At 44.8% G+C, this 12,654-nt stretch overlaps 1 protein-coding gene across 4 annotated transcripts in view; it reads left to right on the top strand.

Moving 5' to 3' along the window:
• The window catches only part of atp8b5b (ATPase phospholipid transporting 8B5b), a 210,306-nt gene that overhangs the window by 186,031 nt on the left and 11,621 nt on the right, over nucleotides 1-12,654 (top strand). The window lies entirely within an intron of this gene.

Consider the following 12,654-nt stretch of genomic DNA (forward strand, 5'->3'; position numbering starts at 1 on the left):
CCGCTGTCCAGATTGGTGAAGGTTGGTGGTCCACAATCCAAGTCAGAATTGGGAACAGAAACAGAGAGCTTTGTACGCTTCGTAGCTATTCAGTCGACACCGAAAGCTGTGACTACGAAGGAAGTCGAGAGAGAATCCGAACGTGATCCAGAACTCATGGAAGTAAGAGAATGCATACAGAGTGGACAATGGGACAAGTGTACTCACAAGGCTTACATTCCCATTAGAGACGAACTTTGTTGCATTGGACAGTGTGTATTAAGAGGTTGCAGATTGGTGATACCGCAAAGATTGAGACCGAAGATCGTATCCTTAGCGCATGAAGGACACCTAGGTATTGTTGGTACCAAGCAAAACCTCAGGACCAAGGTATGGTGGCCAGGTTGTGATAAAGACGCAGAGGAATTTATTAAAACTTGTCACGGATGTCAAATCACAAGTAGGAGTAATCCGCCAGAACCAATCCGGAGTACGCAACTTCCGACAGGACCATGGATCGACGTAGCTGTTGATTTTCTTGGACCTTTACCGACGGGTGAAACAATTATGGTAGTGATAGATTACTACAGCAGATACTATGAGTACGTGGTGTTGAAGTCCACAACCACTGAAAAAACAATACAAGCATTAGCAGAGATATTCGCAAGATATGGATTACCTGTTACATTATACTCTGACAATGGTCTACAATTCATTTCAGAGACATTTGCGGAATACATGAGGACCACAGGTATCCACCATCATAAAGTAACTCCGAAATGGCCGCAAGCCAACGGAGAAGTAGAGAGACAAAATCAGTCCATTGAAAAACGATTGAGGATTGCACACGCAGAAGGACAAAATTGGCGAGAAGCATTGCTATCTTATGTGGCTGTCTATCGAGCAACCACTGGAAAAAGTCCTGCAGAAGCATTTTTTGGGAGAAAAATCCACACCAAAATGCCAGAAATAAAGGAAATCCGAGACGACCAGGAGATGAGGGACCACGATGCTGAAAAGAGGGGTGCAGCAAAGCTGTACACAGATTCGAAACGTGGAGCCAAGTACTCAGACATCATGCCAGGAGATAATGTTCTAGTGAGGCATGAAACTGGTGGTAAGCTCGACACACCTTATTACCATCAACCCTATACTGTCGTATCCAGAAGTGGCAGTATGGTGACAGTCAAGTCTCCGACTGGAGTCCTGTATAAGAGAAATGTCTCAGGTGTAAAAAGGTACCAGTCCAGAGATACATTGAGCGAAGAGGTTGAAAGGCCAATACGAGATGCTGAAACTGAGATACCTGATGATGTTCCAGAGGCAGTTACCAGCACTCCTGATGAAGTGACTAGAGCGCCAGAAACACCCGAAGCCGAGGTGAGCAGTATTTCCGACGCTGAGAGTGAACAACAGAGAAGCGACGACAATATCGCAGGCAGGCCGAAACGAAACCGGAGAGCGCCCAAACGATACGAAGACTTTGTGCCATAGTTTTAATAAGAACTTTGGGACAGTATTTAATCTTATATCATAAATTGCATGTATGAGTGCTGTAGGAAATAAATTTTATGTAGTTGAGTTATAGTATTACCATTAGTTACGATGTTTGTATGTTTCCGAGGGATATTGGTAAGTGAAGGTAAAGTTTATTTCTGATTAAAGGAGGGATGTCATGATAATGAATATGTATGAGATGTACCGGAAGTAACGTGGTATGAGAGAGAGAAATGAGAACACAAGCAGGAGAACAAAGGAAACAGGAAATTAAAGCCACTGAGAAGTTTACCTGATAAAACTTGTGTTTAATGTTTTATTAACTTCACATTTCGGGCCACAAATGTGACACCATGTGATATAAATTTGTCCATGCTAATGACATAATTTTGTGAAAGTTATGTACAGAGATTTGAGGGAAAGACACACAAGATATTTTGAGATTATACAGATGCTGGTTCACTTAAAAAAAAATTACTGCATTGGTTAAATATTGATACTACATCTATTGTTAAAGACAACTAAAAAATATTTTAAAATACAGATCTCTGAAATCTCAAATGTAACCTGAATTTGCTGAATAATTATACAGTTCTTATTTTAGTTATTCACTTTTGCAAGCACCTCATTACTCTCAAGTGGAATTTCCTTGCTTGTTAGACTCTAGTGTTTCCAATTAGACAATCATCTGAGATAATTTTATCATACATATATCAAATTTTAATTTGCATTTTAAAAAATGTATGGTATCGGGCCCTTCTGGCCCATGAACTCGTGCTGCCCAAATGCCCCAATTAACCAATAACCTCGGTACATTTTCAACAGTGGGAGGAAACCAGAGCACCCAGAGGAAACCCAAGCAGACAGGGGGAGAATGTACAAACTCCTTACAGGCAGCACTGGATTCAAACACAAGTAGCTGGCACTGTAATAGTGTTGTGCAAACCGCTACGCTAACCATGCCGCCCAAAAATAAATCCTACTAAGATCATCCAACAAGTAGTAATGTAAAGTGTAGATTAATTTCTAGTAGTTGCATTTCAGAAACAAAGCATTCTCAGAGACTATCTGTAATTCAGATGTGATGTAAAATGACAATAATGCTTAGATTACTCTTTGGCAACTCAAACCTCCAATGCAAAGGATGGGAGATTCTGTGATTCCGTTTATTGCCTGCATGCCAAAAAAAAGACTTTTACGTTAAATGCCAATTCTCAAATTCTCTCTTTGCTTCTCCTAATTTTCTTTACACTTCCTTTCACCTCATTTTCACTGGAACTATCCAATTATCATATGTCATACCAAGGCACCAGTTGCCCTCATGTTCTCAGGAATGTGCTGCTCTGGGGCACCCCCGGAGATGTCCATGATTAGTGCCAACTCCCTAATAACGGTGACCCCTCGCTAATGGTGTACCACTGCAGCCGGCCATGTAGGTCCCATTTTAGAAGGGTAGGGAACTTGGCCCGCAGTGCAGTCACCACCCATTCCCCTCGAGTGGTGCTGTCACTGACCCCTTCTGACGGCACCTTCAAGGCATTGCTAATTGTCTGTTGTTCATACAGACTGCCTAGGGCACTCCCTTCCCAACAAGAGAGGTGGACGTTGGGATCTCCTTCATTCCACACCTGTAACAGCTACATGGCGAGTTGTTCACCTGGCTGTTGGCAGTATTGGTCCCCTAGCTTGGTTAGCTCCTTGTTGGAGTAGTACTGTGTCTCCGTAATTTCACAGTATTCACATGCGTGCCCACTTGAGGTCCCCCATTTTTGTTTACCTTCCCATTTTGGAGGGTCGGCAGGGTGCTCTCATGGTGGGCATAGGGCCACGTGATCACTGGTCAGGCTAGCAAAGGCTCAGGCATACAGGAGATGAAGTGTGCAGTAGAACTCTGTTTCCTCATGGTGATTACCATCCATCCACATATCCTCATCCCTTGACCATATGTTGACCCTTTACCCCTGATGGAAAATGACTAGGCTCTTGACTGGGTTGAGCTGCCAGACAGACCGGCAAGCCACTTGCATCTGCTGCATTTTAATCAATGTGCTCGCTGCCTCTATGCCTTTCATCTCCAGGTTGTTCATTTGCACTTGAGCAGTCTGCACTGGAGGGATTCTATCTCCCTATCTTTATGGGCATCCTGTTGGCCTAATTCTCATATAATTTCCCTCATGAGAGATGCCATAAACCAAAGTCCCCTCGTCATGATTTTCCTCGGTCTCAGGAAATCCTAACTTCTGAAGGAGGGATGTCACGTGGTGCCCAATCTCATTTTGGTGCACCAAATCTTAGGACAATTATTGGAATTAGGAGTTCAGTGTAAATTAACAAAGGTTACATAGAGGGTAAATCTTTAAAATGTTAAGGCATTTGATTAGAGTAGGGGTTGGGATCCTAAAGAAAAGGCAACATCTTTAAATTAGAACTGTTATTCAGGGCCCTGATTGCTGCAGGCAAGAAGATGTACGTGATTTCATATTCTTGAACCTTTACCCCAATGGAAGAAGGAGAAGAGAGTGTGGCAGGGTCATTTGTGTTCTTCTGTATGCTGCATTTCCAAGGCATCAGAAAGTGTAGATGGTATTAATAGAGGGGAGGGACAATTATATGATGTTCTGGACTACATTCAATATCTTCTGCGGCCTCTTCCCATCTTGCATGGAACAGTTACCGTACCTTTCTGTGATGCATCCAGCTAGGATGCTTTTGATGACACACCTGAAGAAGTAACATGGGGGACTTGCCAAACTTCTTTTGTCTTTTAAGGAACTAGAGGGACTGGTACATTTTTTTATCTGTGGTGTCAATGTGGTTTATCCAGGTCAGGTCACTGGAAAGTTTTGTTCCAAAGAATGTGAAACTATCTACTGTCTCCACTTCAGCACCATTAATGTGGACAGGGTAGTGGGCTCTATTCCCCCTTGTGAAAGCTATGATCAGCTCCTTTGCCTTAATGACATTGAGAGAGGCTACTGGCCCATTAGAATCTTTTTCTCCTTCCTATATTACATTACATCATTATTTGATATCCAATCTACCACTGATGTGCCTACAGCAAACTTGAAGCTCAATAGCATTTGTCTATATAATTGTAGGTGCAAAGGTGGTATGGTTGAGGGCTGAGTACATATCCTTGCAAGACACCAAGCTTGACAATAATTGTGGAGGAGCCATTGCTTCCCATTTTCACTGATTGCGGTCAGTTAGACAAAAAGGATCTAATTGCATAGGTGGAAGCTGTGGCGGTGGTGGGGGGGGGGGGCGGGCAGTGGATGGTGGGGAGGGTGGTGCTACAACCAATCTTGGTTTGGAAGATTTACTAGAACTATAGTATTGAAGGCAAAGCTATTGTGGATAAACAGAAGTCCAACATAGGTGTCGTTAAGGTCCAAGTGTTCCAAGGATGAGTGGAAGGTCATGGCATCTGCCATGAAGTGAAGTGGGTCTCATGTAGCTGGGTTTGGAGCTGATGTGAGCAAAAACCAGCCTCACAAAGCACTTCATAATGGAGGATGTCAGAGCCACCAGCTAATAGTCATTTAGGCCCATTTCTTCAGCGTTGATATGATGGTGGCCTTCTTGAAGCAGGAGGGAACTAAGGCCTGTTGTAGGCAGAAATTAAATATATTTGTGAATACACCCACCAGCTGCTCTGTGCAGGGTCTCTGCTTTGTGCAAGGTCTCAGGATATGGCCAGGGATTTGTTTTCCACAGGTTCACTCTCCAGATTGCCATTGTGATGTCAGCAGAAAGGACTGTGGATGCAGGACAGGAAGTCATTGAGGTGGATGTCCCTTCATCACTGGTTCCTTGTTTGAAGTGAGCATAGAAAGCATTAAAAGAAAAACACGATGTTGGAGAAATTCACCAGGTCACCGTGAAAGGGTTGGATGGGTTGGAGTTTGTAAAATGTGTGCAGGATAGCTTTTTACATCAATACATGGAGGTACCAACTAGAAAGGGAGCTGTGATGGATTTACTGTTGGGGAATGAGATGGGTCAGGTGACAAAGGTATGTGTTGGGGAGGACTTCAGGTCCAGTGATCATGGTGCCATTAGCTTCAAGGTAATTATGGAAAAGGATAGGTCTGGGCCCAGAGTTGAGGTTTTTGAGTGGGGAAAAGCTAGGTTTGAGGAGATGCGAAAGGATTTACAACGGGTGGATTGGGACAATTTGTTTTCTGGGAAGGATGTAATAGAAAAATGGAGGGTCTTTTAAAGGAGAGGTTTTAAGAGTACAAAATCTTTACAAACATGTTAGGTTGAAAGGTCAGGTCAAAAGTTTGAGAGAGCCATGGTTTTCAAGGGATATTGGAAACTTGGTTCGAAAAAAGAGGGAGTACTACAATAAATATAAGAAACAGGGAAAAAAGATGTTTAGGTACTATATTGAATGTAAAAAGAATCTTAGGAAAGAAATTAGAAAAGCTAAAAGAAGGCATGAGGTGGCTATAGCAAGCAGGGTGAAAATAAATCCAAAAGGTTTCTACAAATATGTAAATATGAGATGGGGGAGATCTTGAACAATTTATTTTCCTCAGTATTTACTGAGGAGAAAGATATTGAACTGTGCAAGGTAAAGGAAGCAAAGCGGGTAAATATGGAGCCTACAGTGATTGAGAAAGAGGTAGTACTGGAGCTTTTAAAACATATAAAGGTGGATAAGTCTCCAGGTCCTGACAGGATTTCCCCCAGGACCTTGAGAGAAGTTAGTGAGGAAATAGCGGAGACTCTGGCAGTGATTTTTCAAATGTCATTAGAGACGGGTATAGTGCCGGAGGATTGCCGTGTTGTGCATGTGGTTCATTTGTTTAAAAAGGGTTCGAGGAGCAAGCCTCGCAATTATCGGCCTGTAAATTTGATGTCTGTGGTAGGTAAATTGATGGAAAGTGTTCTTAGAGATAGTGTATATAAGTATATGGAGGGACGGGTCTGATCAGGGACACTCAACACGGATTTGTGTGTGGAAGGTCGTGTTTGACCAATCTTGTTGAATTTTTTGAAGAGGTGACTAGGAATGTTGATGAGGGTAGAGCAGTGGATGTTATCTATATGGAGTTCAGAAAGGTCTTCGATAGGTTCCGCATGGAAGGTTAGTTAGGAAGGCTAAGTCCTTGGGTATTAATTTGTCGATAGTCAAATGGATTCAACAGCGGCTGGAAGGAAGGTGCCAGAGAGTAGTAGTAGATAATTGTTTGTCAGGATGGAGGCTGGTGACAAGCAGTGTACCTCAGGGTTTGGTTTTGGGACCGTTGCTGTTTCTCATATATATTAATGATCTGGAGGATGGGGCGGTAAATTGGATTAGTAAGTATGCAGATGATACTGAAATAGGGGGAATTGTGGATGATGAAGACAGTTTTCAAAGATTGCAGAGGGATTTAAACTGCTTAGAGGAGTGAGCAGAAAGCTGGCAGATGGAGTTTAATGCTGATAAGTGTGAGGTGCTTCATTTTGGAAAGAATAATAAAAGCAAGACATATGTGGTAAATGGGAGGGCATTGAAGAATGCAGAAGAACAGAAAGATCTAGGAATAACGGTGCATTGTTTCCTGAAGGTAGGAGCGCATGTGGATAGGGTGGTGAAGAAGGCCTTTAGTATGCTTGCCTATATAAATCAATGCATAGAATATAGGAGTTGGGAAGTAATGATGAAACTGTACAAGGCATTGGTGAGGCCAAATTTAGAGTACTGTGAGCAATTCTGGTCACCGATTTATAAGAAGGATATTAACAAGATAGAGAGAGAGTGCAGAGAAGATTGACAAAATGTTGCCTGGGTTTCAGCATCTGGAATATAAGGAGAGATTGAGCAAATTAGGTCTTTATTCCTTGGAACGTAGTAGGCTGAGAGGGGATTTGATAGAGGTGTTTAGATAATGAGAGGGTTAGATAGAGTTGATGTGGAAAGGCTTTTCCCAATGAGAGTAGGAGAGATGGAAACAAGAGGTCATGGGTTGAGAGTTGACGGGCAAAGGTTTAGGAGTAACATGAGGGGGATCTTCTTTACTCAGAGAGTGGTTACTGTGTGGAATGGGCTTCCGGGAAAGGTGGTGGAGGCAGGGTCAATTTTGTCATTTAAGAAAAAGTTGGTTAAGTATATGAATGGGAGGGGGATGGAAGGATATGGGCAGAGTGCTGGTAAATGGGATTAGAGGAGGGTACTTGGATCATTGCGGACTAGAAGGGCCAAATTGGCCTGTTTCCGTGCTGTAATTGTTATATGGTTATATGGTTAATGAACTTTATGTAGCGATGATAAAGATACACAACCAACATTACCTTCATCAAGGTATGAGCAAAATATGGGCAGGCGCTTGAACAAAATGGTGGGGGGGAGGAGCAAGGAGGAGCACAGTCCCACAGTCAGAAAGTAATAGGTGGATAAGGGAGAGGGTGTAGCATAAATAAAACTAAGGTTATATACTGGCCCCCGGGGAGGAGACGGGAGGTGGGACCAGTCATCATTACTTCTAGTGAATTCCAGTTCACTACATTCACCCCTTCCTTCAGAATTAAGTTTCTGTGGATGAAGAGAACAAAGATCAGAAGCCGGTAATAGACACAGAAGAGAAATATTTACAATACTATTTACAGATTCAGGTGGTCTGCGGGTCTAGCGACCTTGGTGGAGCGCCTTAGCACTGGGGATCCTTGGGCTCCTTTAGTCTCCTGATCCATCTGTGATGGATGGATAGTGGGCTGGGGCTCCAGTTCAGTGATATGGTGGGGGGGGGGGCGATTCACTCTTCTCCTGAACCAGGTCCCCTGAGGCCCTGAGCGGAGGTGGGGAGAAAAAGCTCGGTTGCTCGTGAGGCACCTGAGGCAAAGGATCCACTGTTCCGGTGTGTGCCAGGTCCCTAATGGAGACCGTGTCCTCCCTGCCATCCGGGTACTCCAAGTAGGCATACATGGGGTTGACATGGAGCAATTTTACCCTTTCCACCAGGGGGTCGATCTTCTCTTCATGTGCTAGGACTAGAGAGCCAGGCTGGGAGCGTAGTCTCTGATGCTGACCTTCTGTTGAATGTAAACATGAGCTCATGAGGAGTAGCATTGGTCACGGTGCAGAGTAGTGACTGATTTGAGTGAAGTGCAATGGGGAGGACATCCTGCCAGCGCGAGTCTGGAAAGCCTTTTGTTTCAGGGTGTTATGAGCCCAGAGGACCCCAAAACCCAGCAGCAATAGATATTCACCAAGACAAATGGTTACTTAAACAAAAGTTGCTTTTAATTATGTTTAAACATGAAAATAGTATCTAAATTTAACTTATCACTATTAACTTACTTAACCTAACTTAACCCCCTTCTAATTCTAAGCGCACATGTATGCAATGTGTGTGTAAGTTCAGAAAAGTTCTTTGGTTCACAGTCCAATCTCACTTCTCATTCCTCCTAATTCACTGGTTTCAGGAAATTCTTATACTGTGTGCAGAATTTAACATTTATAAAGTTCACCAGGATTTCGTGCTCGAAAGGGAGAGAGATTTGTTGTTTCAGGACATCCACAAATAATTTACTTCCATCAGCCACTCCAGTGTCTTGCTGATGAAACTTGCCCCTTCAGGGTTCTCCAGATGATATCTTTTTTCTTTCAGGTCACCACAGAGTTCCTTTCTGTTTTCCTTATTCCAAGTGAAACATTAGACAGCCAGTCCTCTCTTCTTGCATGAACCACAAGGGCTTTGACCAGGCCATCTTCCAAACAGACTTGCCAGCTTGTCCTGTTCCAGTCCCAACTACTTCTGCTGACTGCAACACTATACAAGTGATCTGTGTGTGTCTCTCTCTCTCTCTCTCTCTCTCTCTCTCTCTCTGAGAAAAAGCCTGTTTGACTCTCTTTGCTTGCAAAACCACATGACCCTCTTACAACAGCAAGCTCTCCTTCAGACAGCAGCACCTCCAACATGCTCTTTCATCTGTTGCCTTTTGTAAACGACAATCCATTAGTGAAGTCTTTTGAGCATCTTCAAAGTTCTTGCAAAAACTGTTGAGGCCCCAATATGTCTAGCATTAGCAGAGCTCCAGTATTTCAAATAAGATCTGTTTTAAAGTGTTTGTATGTGACCTACTCTAACAAACCTTTCCCAATTTATCTCCAAAAAACATATCTATATATATCTATATATGCTGTCACAAGGGCAAGTCTGACAGTCTTCCAGATCATGGCATTTTCTTTTTCAACCTTCCCGTTCCCCCGGGGGTTGTAACTGGTAGTCCTGCTGGATGAGATGCCCCTCATCAGTAGATACTGATGCAGCTCATTGCTCATGAAGGCTGAGCCCCGGTCGCTATGAATATAGCCGGGATACCCGAACAGGGTGAAAATAGAGTCTAGGGCCTTCATAATGGACGAGGCAGATGTATCTGGGCACAGGATGGTAAATGGGAAGTGGGAGTACTCGTCGATGACCGAGAGAAAGTAGATATTCCTGTTCATGGAGGGGAGAGGTCCCTTAAAATCGACGCTGAGCCTTTTGAAGGTCCTGGATAATTTAATCAGGTCGGGGGAAATGACGCCATTCTCCACCATGTAGCCAAGGATAGCCAGTCGTGTAGTCCTGAATAAACATTTGTCAGAATTGTAGGTAAGGTTCAGGACTCTCGCCATGCGGAGAAAACTCTAGAGATTGGCATCATGGCCACAGATGATGACATTCTCTAGGTAGGGGAAGGTAGTCTTCAACCTATACTCGTCCACCATCCTGTCCATCTGCTGCTGGAAAATAGACACCTCATTGGTAATACCGAAAGGGACCCTCCAGAACTGATAGAGTCGACCATTTGTCTCAAATTCTGTATGTGGGTGGTCCTCGGAATGGATTGGCAGCTGGTGATAGGCATCTTTCAGGTCAATGATCGATTAGACCCGATACTGCGTGATATCATTCACCATATCTGAAATGCGAGGGAGGGAGTATACGTCCAGGAGTGTGTATCTGTTAATTGTTTGGCTATAGTTAATCACTAACCTGGACTTGTTTTCCCCCTTCACTACCACCACTTGCACTCTCCACGGACTGGTGCTGGGTTCAATGATCCCCTTCTCCAGCAGGCGCTGGGACTCCGTCTTTATAAACTCCCTGTCTGCCACGCTGTACCTCCTGCTCTTGGTGGTAATGGTTTTACATTCGGCAGACAGGTTTTGGAACAGAGGTGGGGGAGATCGATGTTCATCGTGGAGAGGCTGCAAGTGGATTCTGGTTTTGAGGGCCCTCCATTCTAAACCGTTACCGGGGGAAGGGAACCAGAAAACTCCAAGGTCACACTTTAAGGTGACACAGGAATTCCAGACCCAACAATACTGGAGCACACTATTCATCTAAAATGTACATGTGAAATTTACAAAATCTCCCCCTTTAAATGACAGATGAACTATTCAATGTTCTGTACATGCGCCTAATAGGACTGGGACGCTAGGAAGATTAAGTAATTAGAGAGGTATATTTTTAAGTTATATATTTGCACAGTCCATGAGTCTTTGAAACTTTCTGCGGAGCCTGTGTTAATCAGGCACTTGGTCAAATGTCCCTTTACCTTCACCGTCACCATCAAGTTGCTGAGCTGATAAGGTCTATTCTGGTCGAGGACCAGTGATGCCAGGTTGCCAGAGATGGCGTGTTCATCCCTGGAGTGGCACCTACCATCATGAGTCGACCTGTGCAGGTAACCAACCTCATAGCGTAGAAAGATTGCTGCCCTCCTTCCTCCTCTGACGATTCTGATGGTGCTGAATTCAATATCGGGCCGCTGCAAGATGGCTGTCGAGTCTTTTTGAGTCATTTCCATAGGCGGAGGGTTGCGCAGCAGGTGATCTCAGGTGAGTCCAGTGCAGATGACTTCGGGCTGGAATCGGATCCAGGAGAGGTACAGGCCATGGACTTACCCGGATCTCCCTTCGCGCGGCAAAACCTAGCCCAATGTGCCTTCTTCCCACAGCTGGAGCATGCCGAATCTTTGGCCGGGCAGTGAGCACGGGGGTGCTGTCCCTTGCCACAGAAAAAGCACTCCCAGGCTCGGGAAGTGGCAGCTGTTAGAGCGAGAGCTGCTGGTCCTTGGAGATGCTCACCCGAGAGTGTGAGTTCACTGGCCTCACGGTCATCATTCTTCAGACTGGCCTGTTCCAGTGATTTGGTGAGCTCAGTGTGGCTTGCAAGGTCCTTCCTTCCTGACTCAAGCAGTTGCTGCCTCACGTTCCTTGAGCAGATCCCTGTGACTAGGGTATCCCGGATCTGTTCATCTTCCCGGATGTGGCCCAAAGCGGCCTCATACCTACACTTCTTAGCCAGCGTCTGCAGATCTAGCAGGTAGTCGTCAATTGACTCTCTGGGCTGTTGGTGGTGTAGAGCGAGCTGGTGCCTTGTTAGGACCTCGTTCGGGGCCTTCATGTAGTGGGCCTTCAATGCCTTGACAGCGGCTTCGTACACCGGGCAGTCTCAGATGACTGCATACCCCTTCGACCCTACCTTTGAGATGAGCGCCGATCTCCGGAGCTCGTCTGTGTGGAAGACATCCCTGGTTATGTTCAGGTAGGCCTAGAAGCAGTCTAGCCAATATGCGAACCCCTCAGGCGTGTCGGGGGACTGGGGGTCTATTAACAGCATACTGGGCTTAAGCAATGCCTCCATCCTTGTTTGTAAGTTCATAAAATTGTAGCGTAAATAAAAGCTCACACTCGACTGGAGAAAGAACTAACGCTTTTATTAGCTTACAACACAGGTAGGGTTCATGAACAGGTTTCAGAGGGGTTCAGGATTTATAACCAGGGTTATATATGGGCCCCCGAGGGAGGGGCCGGGAAGCAGGACCAGTTATCAGTAGAGGACACTTCTAGTGAATCCCAATTTTCTACAGGGGGCGGGGATGGCACACCAGGAAACCAGGGAAGGGGGTATGGCTCTCTGAATGGAGAGGAAAGTGGATGGAGAGTTGGTGGAAAGAAGACTGAGGGATGGGGAACAAATGGAGAACAGTGAGTAGGTTAGCAGAAATAGAGGTCAATGTTCATGGAAGATATTAAGTTCATTGCAGAGTACTGTTCTGTTGCATTCTGTGCAGGCTGGCTTTGCCTTGTACTCCGTGATAGCATGCATGCCCTGCCATAATCACTGGGTGTCCATGATATTCGCCAGGAATTTGACCTTAGTGCACAACAGCCTTTTGGCTTCCCTCATG

Source organism: Narcine bancroftii, chromosome 3 (genome assembly GCF_036971445.1).
Source record: "Narcine bancroftii isolate sNarBan1 chromosome 3, sNarBan1.hap1, whole genome shotgun sequence".
Lineage (NCBI taxonomy): Eukaryota > Metazoa > Chordata > Chondrichthyes > Torpediniformes > Narcinidae > Narcine > Narcine bancroftii.